Source organism: Capsella rubella, unplaced genomic scaffold, assembly GCF_000375325.1.
Source record: "Capsella rubella cultivar Monte Gargano unplaced genomic scaffold, Caprub1_0 scaffold_4, whole genome shotgun sequence".
Classification (NCBI taxonomy): Eukaryota; Viridiplantae; Streptophyta; class Magnoliopsida; order Brassicales; family Brassicaceae; genus Capsella; species Capsella rubella.
Genome location: NW_006238920.1, coordinates 3,757,310 through 3,776,110, shown reverse-complemented (window position 1 = coordinate 3,776,110; position 18,801 = coordinate 3,757,310). Strand labels below are relative to the sequence as shown.

Here is an 18,801-nt window from a genome sequence, read left to right as displayed (position 1 = left end):
ATCAACTTAATTAAATAAATCTAATATTCAAAATAATGAAATAATGTTGGCATAACATATTTCGTTTAAATAGTCTAGTGTCAGATTAAATTATTTTGTGAGTTTTACTATAACAGACAACCCATAAAAACAGCTAAAATCATAATTATGTAAATTATAACACGTTCCATCACATGACCCGTGCTACACATTATCAACAATAGTTTAGTAAATAAAAATTGTTTTGTATCGATTGAGTAATATACGTCCGTTTTAAAAAATTCAAATTGTAATATGTGCGGAAAAATATATTTTTATTATACATATGCTTTATGTAATAATATAAATTTTAAAGAAAATAAGATAATATAAATATAGTAGAGAATAATTTGATTTATTAGGGTGAGATTTTAGAAAATTCTATTGAATGTAATAAATACTGATTTCCAGTTTTGCAATTTTTATTATAATGTAATTTTAAATTTTACTTTAAACTTTTGTTATTCATTCAAATGGCAATGGTTTATGATTGCAAATAATACAAAATAAAAGGTTACTTTCCAAAAGGCACTTCAAAAATGTTCATATAGATTCTAACTTGATGGCTCGAGTGTTTTGTTAATAACTTACACAATTATAGTATTCTAACCCGCACGCTAAGTGCAAAAAATAGATATTACTAAATTGTGAAAGTTAATCTATATTTTAAAAAATAGATATTACTAAGTTGTGAAAGTCAATGAAATGATTTAGGGTATGTAATAGGATTATTTTAATGTAGTAGGAGTATTACTAAGTTGTGAAAAGTTATTGTTTAGTTCAATTCTAATTTTTTTTTGTTTTTGTTTTGTTTATGTGATAAGAGTATTTTCTAGATAGGGATCTTTGATCCGGAAAGTCTTTTAATGAAGTAACTAGAGATAATGTTAGGCAGAGGATGCTAAGGTAAAACCTATAATTCGATATCTTTATTTTTTTTGTTTTTTTCTTTGTTTATTATTTATTGATATCTTGATTAGTTAGTTAGTTTGTTTATGAAATTTGGTATGAGTATTCTGGAAACATAAAACTAAGTTATGGTAGAAAGGCATCTAACTTCGAGTTTAGGAATATAGATGGACGACGTTGTTCCGAGTAGTTAATTGATTAATCGTCAATCATAAATAATTTTTACCTAAATATATTGAATATACCTACGCGTAGCATGAGTTAAAAACCTAGTATACTCTATATAAAACTCAAAGCCATAAGCTTGTGAGACCCGTCTACATGGGATTTTGTAACGCCCAAACTGTACCCTCTCATAGTAGATCCTAGGCTTGGGAAAAAAGCAGGAAACCAATTAACCGATTAGATCTATTAAATCTTTTAGGAATCAGTTTGGTTTCGGTTTCGGTTAGTAATCGAGTTACTGAAGTATGTATAGCCAAAATAACCTAAGCGCATATATATATGATACATATATGATATATATATATAAATACCGACGTGAATCTTGGTCAAAACTTGTTAAAAATTATGTTAATTATTAATCTTTATCGTGAATAAAACTCGAGAAAGAAGGAAGTATAATCCGCAACCACTGAATTATACTTCGAAAGCTGGTCATGAAGGATGAGCTTGACTCCGGAAGTGATGCAGCGCATCCTTACTTGTGGGCTTGGTCGTTTGCTTTCTTGGGCTTTAAGCAACCAACATAGGTGTTGTGTCTTTTATTTTCCTTAATACGTTTGGATTTTTACTTTAATAAAGATAAAAACATAGTGAAATTTAACTTAATTAATCCTCTAATATTGATCATTACTAGAATGACACAATATTAATGTAAAAAGACCAAAAAACCTAAACTTCAAAAATGGAAATTAATAGAGAAATCTGTCACACTTATATTAAGTCTGTCATAATAACCTAATCAAATTTATACAAAAACAAACGAAAAACATCAAATAAAAAATAAGATATATAGAAATAAAAAGTTTATAGACATTTCCAAAAATACATAATATAAAATTAAACAAAATATAATTTTTTTTATTTATAAATGTTTTTCTTAAATTTATAAAATAAAATAAGAATAAATCTAAATAATTTTTTTTCCTAAATAAAATAAAAGAGTAATAAATTTCAAAATTATAATAAATATTAAAATATATAAATTTAAAATTTAAGAACTGGCAGAGAGCGAGGCAACATCATGGTTTGCTGCGCAGTCTGGGGAGAATGCCGAGAATGAACCTGGGATACCGCGTGCTTTATCTCACGCTTACGACGTTCCTAGGATTGATTATCCAGGCTACACATGTTTTGTGGATGGATCTTGGAAGGATAGTGACACTTTTGCAGGTTTAGGCAGGTATTGTACGTCTACAACTGGTGAACACACGATGGGTGCAGGTAACCTTCGAAGGAGTCTATCGCCGTTACATACCGAAGTCGAGGCCCTAGTGTGGGCAATGAAATGTATGATTGCAGCAGAGAGACGTGAAGTGACTTTCATTACAGACTGTTCAGACCTGGTGGAGATGGTGTCTTCCCCAAAAGAATGGCCGGCGTTTGTCACATATTTAGAGGAAATTTACGCGGATAGGGAAGTATTTTTTTCTTCTTTTCTTTTAGTAAAAGTTTCTCGTCGATCTAATATTAAAGCGGATTTGTTAGCACGTCGGGCACGTGTCGAACCGCTGAGTTGTTTGTATGTAAACAATGTTCCTACCTCCTGGCTCGTTTGAGTCATCTATATTATTGATGTTGACAAAAAAAAAAATTTAAGAACTTAAAAATAAAAAATTATTTAAAAATAATAATTAATCATTATTAGTCTCACTAACTTCGTTATTCTTCAATTTAGTCACCATTTAAAAATAATTATTTTTTAACGGTTATTTTTTATAAATTTAATATTTTAAAAAGCAAGAAAATAAAGAGAAACTAAAAGCTGTCATGATTATATTTAAGAGAGATTTGCATAATTAACCTTTTTATGATACCCTTTTTCTACAACTACCCTATCTAGGTGTTAATTTTCAAAAATACCATCTTCAATGTATAAAATGACTAAATTACCCTCCTTTATTATAACCCATGATGAAGAAAGAAATATTCTTTCAAACAAAAAGAATATTCCTTCCAACAAAAAGAATATTCCTTCTGAAAAATTTCCCGCCAAAAATTTCCGACAAAAATTTTCCCGCCAAAAATTTTCATCCAAAAAATTTCCGCAATTCCTTAAAAAACCTTGTAAATATTTTTCAATCCCTTAAAAATCCTTTGAAACCCCTTGTAAATCTTTTATAAGTCATCCAAAACCTTTCAAAACTTGAGTAAACCTTTTAAAAACATTGTAAATCATTTTATAACATCTATAAACACTTGTAAATCCCTTTAACCCCTTTATAACTGTGATAAATCATTTAATAAAAACTTTTGTAAACTTCTAAAACCCTTTAAAACCCTTGTAAATCCTTAAAAACCATTTTAAAGAACTTGTAATACCTTTAAAAACTTTTGTAAACCCTTTAAAAAACTTTGTAAACTTCTAAAACCCTTTAAAACCCCATGTAAATCCTTTAAAACTATTTTTAAATCTTTGTAAATATTTTTCAAATATCTTGTAAATCCTTTTAAAACCATTTTTAAATCCTTGTATGCCTTTAAATACACTTGTAAATCCTTTTTAAAACACTTGTAAATCCTTTAAAAAAACCTTTAAAAATTCTTTTAAATTTTTAAAATCATTTAAAAATCCTTGTAAATCCTTTTAAAACTGTTATAAACTTATAAAAACTTTTAAAAACCATTTAAAAACTCTTGTAAGTCCCTTTAAAAACCCTTGTGAACCCTTTTAAAACCCTTGTAAACCCTTTGAAAGACCCTTTAAAAAATCTTGTATACCCTTTGAAAAATTTGGCAGGAAAATTTTGTAAATTTTTTTTTTTGCGGAAATTTTTTTGGGAAAATTTCTTGGCGGGAAAATTTTGGCGGGAAAAATTTTGGCGAAAAATTTTGGGGGGAAAATTTTTGGAAGGAATATTTCTTCATTTAGGAAAGAATATTCTTTCAAATAGGGGTAAAAATGACCATTAAAATTTAAGAGAGGGCAAAAATGAAAATGGCAGAAAAAGAGGGTATTTTTAAAAGAGGGTATCATACAAAAGGTTATTGGTATCAATTTCTCTATATTTAATATAGAAATCTGTCGTAACATAAAAAAAATATGATATCACTATACCTACATCTATAAATTTGTTATCAAACAACAGATTTTTTTTTAAATAAAACTTTAACAAATCTGTCACTAGATTAATAAATCTGTCATAACATGCATAAAAATGGTCTCAACGTAGGTCATTCTAGCAATTTTAGAAAAACTTAAACAAATCTGTTATCAGACAACATATTTTTGGTTAAATTTTAAACTCTGTTGTAACTTTGAACAAATCGGTTATCACTAGACGATAAACTAGTATTTATATTTTTGTTAAAAAAACTGTCATAATATGACTGATTTTTAATGAAAAAATAAGTCTGAAATTACTGTAAAAAAATAATTCTGCCAAATATTATAACAAATCTGTCATATATTATGATATATTATGATAGTCTAAGGTGTGTTTATTAATAAATCTGTCGTAAAAAACAAATCTATCACTAATTATAAATTTATCGTACTTATTTCTAAATAATTTGTCGTCCAAAATAAATCTGCCGAAAAATCTATCATGCCAAAAAAAACATTTCGTTCATAAATAAATCTGTCATAACTAGTCCGACGGTCTTTTAAAATTATTTTTCAATTTTTTCAAAATCGCTGGAATTTTTTAAAGGTAAAATTGACTTTTATTTTTTTTGCTAACAAAGCAAAAAAGATATTCTAGTCATGAAAAGAACTCAATTAACCCATATATTTTATGAGTTAGTTTAGTAATTAATTTCTAAATTTGGGTTAATGTATTTTTTTTTCAAATTGTAAGAAAGAGAACATAAAAAAGTTATAAATAATTTTTTTTAGATACGGTCTCTTAATGTTTTCACACATAGGCTTGTATTAGTTGGTATATCCCTATTTAAAAACTAAAATATAATCTATACTATTAAAGTAAATGCGATTTAACCCTGTAGCCAAACAAAATCATTAAATTTTCGTATTAATACTATAGTATAAGAAATCATAAAACTGTTGCCAAACAAATCAAAATACGGATAAACGCGCGGATCTTTTATACCCGCTTACCAAACCTGAAAATTTTATGTTCTAATTTTCGCCATCCGTTTATAAGTGGTAGCTGTTAATCCTGACGGTTTAATAATTCCGCCGAAAATCATAACTTTTAATCTCGGTCATTCGTTGTAAGGGAAAGCTTTTAATCATAACCGTTTAATTTATATGTAATCATAGAATAATTAGGGAACGTAAATTTGTTGGGCCTTAACAAAGCCACAAAATCATGTCTTTACAAATTCGTTTTTCCCGCATCATTGTTTTTCAAATTTGATAGCTTCCGTAATTTTTGTTTCAAAATATTTAATTGGTCAAGGTCTGGAAATAATCTTCAATCAAATCTTAGTCGTTATTATTATATTCCAAATTTGAAGGTAGCAGCCGTTTAAATAAAATTTGCATTACCCCAGTCGACAATATTTTCTTAAACCCTACCAAGTTCTCCCTATGAAGAAGAGAAAAGAATTTGCCGATGAAAATCTTTCAAATAACATTTCTAAACAACCCAAAAACAGGAAGTTGTCTACAAAACTTTCTGCTAATAAGGATATAATTCCTAGCCCTTTGTGCTCAAACATAACCACTTCCGGAGGCAATGTGAAACCTGATTCTCGAAGAGTTCTAAATGATATTACTATTCATCAATCTTTGGTTAGCTCTTCTCATCCTAGAACATGTATCAAGTGTATTTAGAAACGTATAACAATTCAATTATGTTGATATATTTTCGTAACATATTAACCCTTATTTTGATGTCAATAGTTCTTGGTTATAAGACACCAAGTCCTACCTTCCTTAATAACCACCTTCAAAGAAAGGATCATGACAACACAACTATTCGAAGAAAAGGATGTGGAGAAACATTACGGTCGCCAAGGCCATTATGTTCAAACTTACCCAATTCTGTTGTCACCGTTAAATCAGTATTCGGAAGAGTTCTGAATGATATTACCAATCCCCATCATTCTGTTGTCTCTCCTCCTTCTAATACAAGTGTTAACTAAAAATGTATTTTATTACTGTTATTAAGTAATTTCAATTTATATTCATTTACTGAAACTACTATACATATTTCTCTGTCAAATAGGTATTGATAATCGAACACCAACTATCTCCATACCTATTGACCACCACTATATCAAGGAGAAGGAAAACGTTCCTTTTTTAACTAATGGTGAATAATCACTCATTTTAAGCATCTCATACTGTTTCAATATTGTAATCATATATAACTCTTAATGTGTTTTTGTAATCATATACAGAATCCGTTACAACAGCTGATCACAGATTATCTGCTCATGTTTAATCTTTATCCCGTTCCTTTACAAGACTAACACATATAAAAAAATTAGCCAGACAAATCCACATCAGCAGCGGTACATTTTAAACTAGCCTTGATTCATTTTTATTATGTACATTATATTTTGTTCAGATTTCTTTGTAGATCAACTTCATGAAAATTACTACTCTCCTACATCCGACCAAATATCATCAGATATTACTAATATTACAAATAGTACTATACATATCCTAGAGGAGGCTCCATTTTGTCCACCTAGCGCAAATACATTAACGGTTGATGTTTCTACATGTATTTCACACTTTCTCGGCTGATTTTATTTACTATTATAGTATAGATTATTGGCCTCATATTCGCTTCTGTTAATTTAATCTGACATCTTTATTTTTAAATCTTAAACACAGAGAAAGTCAACATAGTGTCATCAAAAACAATCTGCAAGAGGAGGAACATTGCCAATGTTCCAAAAATGTCTAATTTAGATGTTCTTGACATAAATGAAAATTCTCTTTACGACTCAGATAGCGGTAATATATTAGTATACCAATCATATTGAATGTTATGAGGTAATTTAATTCAATCCAATATGTTTATGTTTACGCTGTCTTTTTTTCGACCCTACTGTTCTTAAGCCTAGTTAATATTTTAAAATGCAAGGGACTCAAATAATGGACAGGATTATCACAATGTGAAGAAGAAATTCCGCGAAGATCTCATAAAACGCATAATCAGCTTGCTTGACAAATACAACCCTCATGTACAAGCTTTTAGAATGGCAAGGGACCGTTTTCAGATGGAAAAAGAAGAGTCCACTTTTCACATGCGTATTGTTTCCAATCAAAAGACAGATGGTACATTATACAACATCCCTACTGCATCTGAAGTAGCCGCCTTGATACCTGGTGATTTTGATGCAACAATGGATAAGCGTGACATTGTTCTACAAAAAAGTAATTGTAACTTGAAAAGGATACATGAATCTCATGTAGCATATATAGCTTTGCAGTATCCTTTGCTTTTTCCACGAGGAGAAGATGGCTTCAGACTTGGTCTTAAAACAAAACATAAAAAGGGTTCAAAAGCAAAAAAACAAAAGGATATGAGTATGCGTCAATGGTTTGCATACATGCTTCAAGAAAGGAAAGAGGAGAAGCATGTTCTTCTGAGATCAAAACGGTTGCTACAACAGTTTGTTGTCGGTGCATATACAATGATCGAAACAAACAGAAATCAGAAAAAACTGCGAAGAACAAATAAAGCAGATTTGAGGAAATCATTTAATGCTGGAGATGATGACCTAACCCTTCGGGGAAACTCCATTATACTTCCCACGTCTTTTGTCGGTGGTCTGCGTTATATGCGCCAAAGCTACCTTGATGCAATGGCAACCTGTAAGAAATTCGATTTTCCTGATCTTTTTATAACATTCACATGTAATCCTAAATGGCCAGAAATCACTAGATTTGTAAAAGCAATGAAGTTAAAGCCTGAAGATAGACCTGACGTTATTTGTAAGATTTTCAAGATCAAACTTGAAAATCTACTTGATGACATCAGTTAAAGGAATCATTTCGGGAAAACAGTATCAGGTCATTATTTTAGTCCTACAATACGTTAACTATTTTATAATTTCTTTGTTTGTATCTATATGACATTACTTATGCGAATATCTAATGTGTCTTTGTTTCAGCGATGTATACAGTTGAGTTTCAAAAAAGGGGCCTTCGACATGCTCTGGATGGATCCAAAAAGTAAGTTCCCAACCACTGATGAAACTGATAAGATTATTTGTGCTGAAATCCCTGATAAGGATACAGATCCAAAACTATACAATATCATATCAGACTATATGATTCATGGTCCAAGTGGAAGTGTAAATCCGTTTTCTCCATGCATGGAAGAGGGATCATGTACCAAATTTTTCCCTAAACCATTTGAGAAGACAAAAAAAATTGACAAAGAAGGTTACCCGGTTTATAGAAGAAGAAACGATGGGCGTTTTATCGATAAGAAGGGTTTTAAATGTGATAATAGATACGTGGTGCCTTACAATCGTCAACTGTCGTTAAAATATCATGCTCATATTAACGTCGAGTGGTGCAACCAAACTGGCTTTGTCAAATACTTATTTAAGTATGTCCACAAAGGTCTTGATAGAATAACTGTTGTTGTATCTCCTGTTGCAAAAGAAGTTGTTAAAGATACTCAGAATAAATCTTCAAATGAAACAACTCCGGCTCAAAAGAACGAAATTCAAGATTTCTTCGACTTCAGGTATATTATTATCTTCACCTTAAATCATTATTCATTAAATGTATTGAACTTTAATAGCTTGCTTTAAAATAAACCTAACAGAAGAAATACTGAGAATTATCTATTCAACCTATTTCAGATATGTATCTGCATGTGAAACTATGTGGAGGATTTATAAATATAACATCCATTATAGACAAACTGCAGTTGAGCCTCTTACTTTCCACGAAGAAGGAAAGCAGCCTATTTATTTCCGAGATAATGAATCTCCTAACGATGTACTGGATCGCGACACTCTTGACGAGTCTCAGTTTCTTGCTCTATTTCAACTGAATCAGCATAATACCGAAGCTCAACAACTGTTATATGAAGAAATACCAAGTAAGTTCATTTGGGATTGAAAAAACAAAATCTTTCACCGAAGGAAGACCAAAGCGTTTGCAATAGGGAGAATCAATTACGTACCTCCAGTTATAGATGATGCTTATCATTTGAGGATTCTACTTAATTTTGTTTGAGGTCCTAGAAGTTTTGACCATATTAAAACTGTAGATGGAGTCGTACACGAATCATACAAGGAAGCTTGCCATGCTCGGGAGTTGTTGGATGATGAAAATGAATATATTGAAGGACTCAAAGAAGCGCATTTTATGTGTTCTCCAAAGTTTGTTCGGAAAATGTTTGTTTTTATGTTACTTGCTGCTGTATTGAGTACCCCTCATATTGTATGGGAAGCTACATGTGAGTTGTTATCTGAATATATCTTAAGGAGGAAACAAGTTGAATTAAAACGACCAGGTTAGTTAGTAATCTATTAAATAAATGTCACGGTTAAATAATGATTACTAATATTTAATTTTGTTACTCTGTCAATTTCACAGAACTTATTCTCACGGATGATGAAAGGAAAATATACTATCTGATAGAAATAAACAAGCATTTGAAAAGGAATGGGACTTCTCTTAAAGCTTTTAAGATGTTACCACAACTACCTACTGATGATCTACCAGTCTTGAACCAGTTAATAGCAGATGAAAGAAGGTTTTGCAATCAAGATGGTCTAAAGTAAAACATGACAAATGGGTTAAAATGCTAACAGAAGAGCAGAAGAAGGTATTTGATGAGATTATAGACGCTGTGCTAAACGATAGAGGTGGTGTGTTTTTCTTATACGGTTTTGGAGGAACTGGCAAAACATTACTCTGGAAAGTTTTATCGGCAGCTATAAGCTCAAAAGGAGACAATGTGTTAAACGTTGCATCTAGCGGTGTAGCATCACTTCTGTTAGAAGGTGGAAGAACTGCTCATTCGAGGTTTGGTATTCCTATACATGTCCATGTAACTTCAATGTGCACCATGTCAAGGTCGTCCGATCTGGGTGAATTAATCCAATTAGCGAAGTTGATCATTTGGGATGAAGCTCAGATGATGAGTAAATACTGTTTTGAAACATTGGATAGAAGTCTTCAAGATATAATACAAGGTGCAGAAGATAAACCGTTTGCAGGCAAAGTTATGCTTTTCGGTGGTGATTTCCGTCAGATACTTTCTGTGATAGCTGGTGCTGGTAGAGAACATATAGTAAACTCATCATTGAATGCATCATACCTTTGGGAGCATTGTAAATTTTTTAAGTTGACAAAGAATATGAGGTTGTTTCAAAACATTAGTTCCACTGAGGCCCATGAAATTGAAGAATTCTCTAAATGGATACTTTATGTAGGAGAAGGCAGACTAAACGAGCCAAATGATGGAGTTGCTAATATTGATATCACTGAAGAGTTGCTTATCACAGAAGTAGACAACCCTATTGAATCGATCATTAGAGAAATATACGGGAATTCATTCGCCACCGAGAAGGATCCTTCATATTTCCAAAGCCGAGCTATATTATGTCCAACGAATGATGATGTCAATTCAATTAATGACCACATGCTATCAAGAATAGACGGTTAGTAGTATATTTACCTTATATCTTATAATATCTGTATCAAAATGACAATTACTCATTATAACTCGATTTTTGTATATCGCTTAACAGGTGAAGAGAGGATTTATTTAAGTTTGGATAGTCTCGATCCCTCCGATAAACGAAACAAAGACAATCCTACGTATAGTCCTGATTTTTTAATTTCAATCAGGGTTTCTGGTGTACCAAACCATGCTCTTCGTTTGAAAGTAGGTTGCCCTGTAATGTTATTGCACAACATTGATGCCCATGGAGGTCTGATGAATGGTACAAGACTTCAGATTATACAAATGGCAGATCATGTTTTGCAAGCACGAATCCTAACTGGTACAAGAGTTAGGAAATTAGTTTTGTTGCCAAGAATAGTTTTAACACCATCAGAGTCAAGATTACCTTTCAAAATGAGGCAGAGACAATTTCCAGTATCTGTTGCCTTTGCAATGACCATCAACAAGAGCCAAGAACAATCACTTTCTAAAGTCGGTATATATTTACCAAGGCCGGTTTTTCACATGGCCAACTATATGTTGCAATGTCCCGTGTAAGTTCAAAATCTGGCTTGAAAGTTCTGATAACATATACAAAAGGAAAACCGCAAACAAAAACAAGGAATGTTGTCTTCAAAGTCAAAGAAGTCTTTCAGAACCTTTAATAAATCCGGAAGATTGCTCCAGGTAAAACAATAAGTTTTGTTAGCATCAATAATTGTAAGATTTTCAGTTTTTTAAAACATTAGTACTTCATTTACTAGGATTTAACCCGTGGTACACCACGGGTCCATAGTTTAATATATTTCTTTGGTTGATCATTTTCGTATTTGGTTTATATAGTTTAGTTTTATACATGTTTATTTCATTTAATTTAATATAATTTCATTAATTTGTATTATAAGTAGATTCATAGATATATGTGCTAAACCGACGGTACATCACCAGACGATTTTGTTGTAAATAAAAAAAATATATTTTAACTTAACCCGTAAAATATTTTAAATATAGACAATCCGCAGAAAAATATATCATATTTATGTAAATTCAAACCCGTTCAATCATATTTATGTACAATATTATTATATTTTAAATATTTGTAGAACTAAAATATTAATAATACTATTAATTTTTGTAGAATTTAAATATTTTCATTATTTTAATATTCTATAAAACTTAAATAAAATATCATAATTTTCAGCTTTTAAAAGTTTTAATATTTATCCTATTTTAAACTTGTTAAAAAAATTAAAATTTATAATATTTTGAAACTTTTTTAAAATATTATTTTTCTTAAATAAAGAACCGTATTAAACTAATAAATTTTTTAATTTGGATACTTGAGAAATCAAAGTTCATGCTCATTTGTAGTTGTAAACATATTAGTCTTATTTATAAAGGTTTTGAACTATTATCTAAAATTTCCTATCTTATGTAGACGTTGTACATATATTTTTCCTTTATTGATTGAGTTAAATACGTCCGTTTTCAAAATTTTAAATTGCAAAATGTGTGGAAAAAAGTTTGTATTTTTATTATAAATATGTTTTATGCAATAATATAAATTTAAAACAAATAAGAGTATATAAATATATTGAACAGATATTCAGTTTATTAGAGAGAGATTTTAGGAAATTTTTTGATCTAATAAATATTTGTTTCCAATTTTGCGATTTGCTTATGATTTAATTACAAAATTTACTTTTAAGTTTTGTTATTTATTCAAATGGCAAGGGTTTGATTTTGTAAATATTAAAAAATAAAAGGTCATAAGCCAAAATAGATTTTTGTACAAAATGTACTTCAAAAATGTTAAGATAGATATACTACTTTTCAAATAAGCCCTCTATTTTAAATCTTATTCTATTCGTTTTATATGTCTTATAGGGCCAGCAAAAAAACAGTATTATATAGATTAGTTCAGTCAAAAGTATTAATACTGTATACATTGAAAAATGATAATGATATAACCACAATGCATATAACATATTCCAGATTAATATATATAAAAAAAGCTTCGATGACAGCTTTTGTCTCCTGGTAATTTCGGAAAATAGTAAACTTATATAATATTAAAAAACACATCTATATCTATTTATTTAATTCAAAAAATAAACTACAAGACAGTAGATCTAATATTATCATAGATATAAACGGCATCTACAAAAATCTCAAAACACAAGAACGCCTATTCAGTACACAATCTTCTGTAAACAAGTCATGGCAACCACAAACTTCTTCTCAGATCTTACTACCAAATAAACTAATTGGAGTGTGAATGTTAAAGTTCTATCAATATGAAAGCCTAAACCTGATTCAAACGGAAAGAGGAAAGAGAGATGATTTTGGTTGATGAGAAGGTCAGACCAAAGTTGTTAATTCTCTTTCCCACAAAATTATTGCTTTGTTTTAGTATATTCATCCTCCTTAAATCTTTCTTTATCTATCATGTTTATTTCAGGGTTGTAAGATTGATGCTACAATACCCTACATCAGATACGCATCTCCTTTCCATAATCGAATTCGTGAGGATTCATGGTACCAATTGACTAACTTCCAGGTAATTGAAAATCGCTTACCAATTAAAAACTCACACAATCATCTCACAATAACAATGGTGCACGGCACAACTATGCATGAAGTGACTTCGTACATCGATAGTGAATATTTCAAAGTCACCACTGCGATAAAAATTGACTTTGCACATGAAGAGGACCGCAAATACTGTGTTGGTATGTATTTTGATATTTTATGATATAAAAATACTGTTTTGCTAAAATAATATTCCATTATAATTGGATTGCCGTTTAATTATGTGTTAACTATCTCAATTCAGATGCAAGCGGTGTTTTGAAAGAAGTTTCTGACATGCGCAAAATTAATTTCGTTGATGGAGAATATGGTTATGCAAATGCTAAGAGTGTTGTCACATTTACCTTGACAGATGAAACGTATACTTGATTAAATTTTTAAATTTCTTCATCATATATATACAACAATTAATTTTTGATAATGTGTCACCTAATATTTACAAAATTTTACAGGAGGAAAGATATCCTTTGTGTGGCCGTAGGAAAACTTGCTAGAAAAATCCTGAACGAGTCGACAAATATTGTGTTCGAACACCCTGTGGATAGACCGATAATGTGTGTTCTTCGTTTCTGGAGAATTTTTGAATTTGAAGGTAAGTAAACTTCATTCACAAATTTTATACGAAATGTATGCAATAGTAATAACTGAATAATTAAATCTTCACATCATCGTTTTCTTTATTCAATAGGTAATCCGTATATTATGTCTGAATATGGATATTCTAGAATGTTTTTGGACAAAGAGTATGACGAAATGAATCTAGGCCATCTACTGTAAGTTTATTTATGTTTTTATAGTCTCATTGAAACAAACCTAATAGAGAATCCATTCTTTACTAATTATCTTTTCTGGAAATATAGGGGACCTGAAGGATTGGCTGAGTATACTTGGCGACTACCTAGCGATCAGGATTCTGATTAATACTACTTCAGATGTAGTAGTATATATATTTCTTTTATTTTATCCCATGTTTTGTAAAACTTTATTTTTATGTTGTGGACTTTTTTAAAAATTAACTACGTTTGTTTGAATTTCGTTTAAATTTTTTTTTATATAATTGTGTCATTTATAAAGTTCAAATATATCATAATCTAAATCAACTGAAACCTAATAAATTTAGGAATGTTTCAGCTAATTAATTTCAGGAGTAACAATTATTCGGCCTGATGCATAACTATAAGATATATAGAATCACCGGACCTTTATATAAATTACCAGTCTCCTAATTATACATCACGAGCAATACAATCCGTGGAACAAAACTGCTGGAGATTTTGTGACCAACCGACCGAGTTAGATAAATCTTTGCTGTGTTCTACGGCCATTCTTAGTATTCCAATCACATTTATCTGGACCATTTATCCTTTACCCTACCGAGTTATGTAAATCGTATAAATCTTCACTATAAACATTGAGATGTATTTAACCGAATCGCCCGTGCCGTGGCACGGGTTGCTACCTAGTTATCTGATTAAAATATTATTATTTTTTATTTTTAGAATCTCTCACTGTACAAACCATTGGAGATGCTGGAATTAAACTTTAAAAGCTTGGCCGAATCTTATTATCGAGGCAGTTTTGATGAGATTTATAAAAGAAAAGCAAGAAAAGAGGCAATGTTAATTGTCCAAAGAGCTTGTGTCAAGCTAGTGTCAAGTTCAACCAATGTTTTGACCATACAAGCTTAGGCAATGTTTTGCAAGGGTATCTGCCACAACATTAGCTGACCTTGGAGTAAAGCAACAGCAGAAAGAAGAAAAGCTTGAAATGATAAGAAAGAGGAGGACCCTCATTATCTTTTGTTTGTTTAGTTCGATAGATCCCTTGATCCGCCTCTGCCTATGCATTAGGAATGGATTCGATAGAGTGCTAGAATACTTTCCAAGGATCTGCTTTTGGAGGGCGCAAGTCACTATATGCGATGAATAATTAGGGGCCGAATTGGTCATTCGGTCGAGTACATACCCAAACTCCACATATGAAGAGTTAACGGAGTACTGATTGAAGCTTTTGTAACGTTAGACATCAAGGCAGTTGTGGTTGAAGATATGTTCGACGGCTGGGATATGAAGAACGTTTACGTGATGAGAAATTTGAGTAAAAAATGGCGATTGGAAGTGGAGAGGAAGCTTTTTCCTTTGAGAAACTGTTTAAGTAGTGGGAAATAGAAGAAGAGGCTTTGTTAACATTAGACGTCAGGGCAGCAGCGATGGAAAACATGATCGACGGTTGAGAAACGTAGAAAGTTTTGGTATGCACGATGAGCAAGTTGAATCAAAATCGGCTGTTGAAGAGGGAGAGAAAGTTTCTTACTTTGGAATACTGTTTAGAAGGGTAGTTGGAAACATAAGAGGCACTTTTGCTTTTAAAGGTGAAAATAGTAGAATCATTGGGTATAATTTGACACATGAAAAGAAGGGAAATCACGAAATCTCAGGGATGCAATGATAAGACATAAAGAAATTAAAGAAACATATTAGTTAACGACGGAGTAAACAAATGTTAGATGCTATTTAGGCTTCGTCAACAACATTTGATGTTTAAAACAGACAGTCAATAGAACATGTTCTTTTAAATGATTTTAGGGAGAGTTTATAGTTTAAATGACGTTTTTGGAAAAGTTTATTATTTAACTGACATTTTTCCCATTTATCAATGGACCTCGAAGGCAAGTATTGTAAAAGATAAGATTAAATGGTACAATCAAAAGATGCATAATCATTTTTATAGATAAACTTAATAAAATGCTTGTAACAATTTCCAGTGAGCATATATACTACTACTCGTATTCCAGCTGTTAAAAAAAGAACAAAAAGGGCCAACCAAAACATTCCAGCTGTTACGAAAAGTAAAAAAAAAGAGCCAACCAAAACATTTTCTGGCATAAATGTCTCTCTTTTTAAAAGCTAATGTTCAGAAGAATTGATGGTGAACTGGATGGAACTTCAAAAACTCTACTTCGTGGACATTCTTTATATCGTCAGAATTCAACAACTGCTTGTCTTATGTAGTGATGATAACAACACTCCCCGGACCAAAGGTGCCAAAATGTGTAAGTGCAAGAGCCACACGGATTGATCTAGATCAGAACATTAAAACATGGTTTCTCAAACTCTTCTTTGATAAATAGAAAATCTGTTTACAATGGGTTTTTCCCTAAACAATTTTCTAATTTCTCAAAGCTCTTTTTCTAAGATATACACACAATCTTAGAAAACTCTCAAGGAAACCCTTTGCACTTTCTAAGCTCTTAACTATCTTTTCTCTCAAGTTAAATCTTAATGCTAGATTCTCTTTCTCTTAATGTGCTAAGCTTTTCTCAAGCCTCAGCTCCCTATTAATAGAACTAGGACATCTCCATACAACAGGAAATTCCCATTCTACTTCTAAATAGGTTTTAGGATAATTTCCTTTTTCTTTATGGATTAGGAAATTATCCAACTCTTCTTGTTTTACTTTTATCCCTATAAAAGTAAAGTCTTCATGCTTCTAGACACTTCTTCGTTGTCTTGTGTCCATGTAAAACCGCCTTTCTTCACTTTCCTCATTTGTTGTTCTATTTTTGCTAAGACGTCTGAACTAGTCTCTGAACTAATACACTCCGTTGTTCAGACTGCATCTTCAAAATGTTCTGCAAGAGCATGTAACTGTTCAAGCTTATCGACGTCGTCTGCCACGAGCAAAACCCGTTGGTTCTTGGGACTATGTTTGCTCGTCGAGTATTCTCCTTTAATATTTTTCAGAAACTCTTCATATAGATGGCCTTCAATGTGGGAACTTTGAGAAATCGTTCTCACTTTTGCTAAGAAACCATGACTTTCAAAATGTTGATATGTTTTCTGGTAAACATATTTAGCTAGAGCTGATCTAGCATTGCATCCTCTTGCCCAAATCCTAATCACAGTCAATCCTTTCTTGGAATTCAAATCCATTAATCGGTCAAGATCCTTCATGTGTTAATCAATCCCCACTATGTCCCTCCCATTTTGTATTGTTTTACTTGTAACAGTCATCAACTTATTTGATATATCGTCAGCAATTTTTTTGACCAGCTTCTCGTCATCTTCGCTACCGAGAAAAAAAATAGAAACTTTAAGCATCGATTTAAACCAGATTTAACAAGAAAATTCAATCTTTCGATTCAAATCAAGTGTAAAAATAAAAATTCAATCCTTGATATTAAATCAGATCTAACCATAAAATTTTAATCTTTTTTTTTCAATAACTAAAAGGTTCCAAACCAAAGTATGTACATCTCCTCAAACTCAAAGCCAGAACAGATTATATGGTTTCGTCCGAAACACCATTCAAACCTTCAATTTCTAAACTTTTGCCAGAGATCTTACCTTATAGGTCTAGTGGTAGTTATGGTACTAACATGATAAATCATTTTAAGTTAGGAATGTTTACCATTTCCATGAACAAGGGCCGGAGATATACCACAAATCGGTCAATGCTCGCTTCCATGAAAGCACTTTCTCATGATCTTCTCTTGCCTCGTGCTTCTTAATCTGTTCAGCTACTACCAGATTGAATGGATCCACGCCGTAGAATATGGGCTTCATAGTGATCAAACCCTGGTCCTCGAAATCCATGATCATCCTGAGCTCTTCGAGGCACCAATGAGACGCAACGTAGTTCTCAGAGACCACAACAACCGCGATTCTCGAGTCCCCTATGGCACGTTCAAGCTCCGGTGAGATCATCTGACCGATCTCCAGGTCTTTGTCGTCTTTGAAAGTTCGTATGTTGCTTTGAACCAATTCATGGTAGAGAAAGCTGCTGAAGGTGCGGCGAGTGTCCTGCCCACTAAAACTTAGAAAGACATCGTACTTAGATGCAGTAGGAGAAGTCATTTTGATTTTCTATAACTATGTGAGTGTGTATGGATAATATAAAGAAAAAAATACTTAGATAGAGCACAATTGTATGTTTACTTCTTAAACAAACAAATCTTTTTTTATTCCTTAGATGTTTAGTGAGATGGGTGTGATTACAATAAACACCCTTGGTCATATTTCACTTAAAAATTGCCATGTCAGATCCGACATGCCACGTCATACCCGAAATTGCCACGTCATACATAAGAAGAATACGAAAGGTCGCGTTACGGATGAGTTATCAATCTACTTAGGTTTTCGCGGTATGTTTTTATGTTACGGCTGAGTTATCATACACGGGAAGAAGACGAAAGGTCGCGTCACGGCTGAGTTATCAATAAACTTATCGGGCTGAGTTATCGAAATTAACAATCGGAGATGTGGCTGAGTTACGAAAAACATATTAAATTCAACAATAAACAAGCATTTTAAATTCAACAACAAACTTAACATTAGGGTATTAGAATATATATTTAATGTAGCTTTGTAATATAAAAGATAAAATTAACACTAATATGAGAGAGTAAATTGTATTACGTTAGTGTATTACATTGTCTGCCTAGTAATGGACAAGCATTTTAGGGATTTATCTCTTTGTAGTAAACCTAAGTCTTAAAAGGTAT

At 31.5% G+C, this 18,801-nt stretch overlaps 2 pseudogenes; one reads left to right on the top strand and one right to left on the bottom strand.

The window, feature by feature from the left end:
- Positions 1 to 7,269: 7,269 nt before the first annotated feature.
- LOC17889524 lies at positions 7,270 to 11,264 on the top strand (annotated as a pseudogene).
- A 4,724-nt stretch (positions 11,265 to 15,988) lies between these two features.
- On the bottom strand, positions 15,989 to 18,154 carry LOC17889196 (annotated as a pseudogene).
- Positions 18,155 to 18,801: the final 647 nt, after the last annotated feature.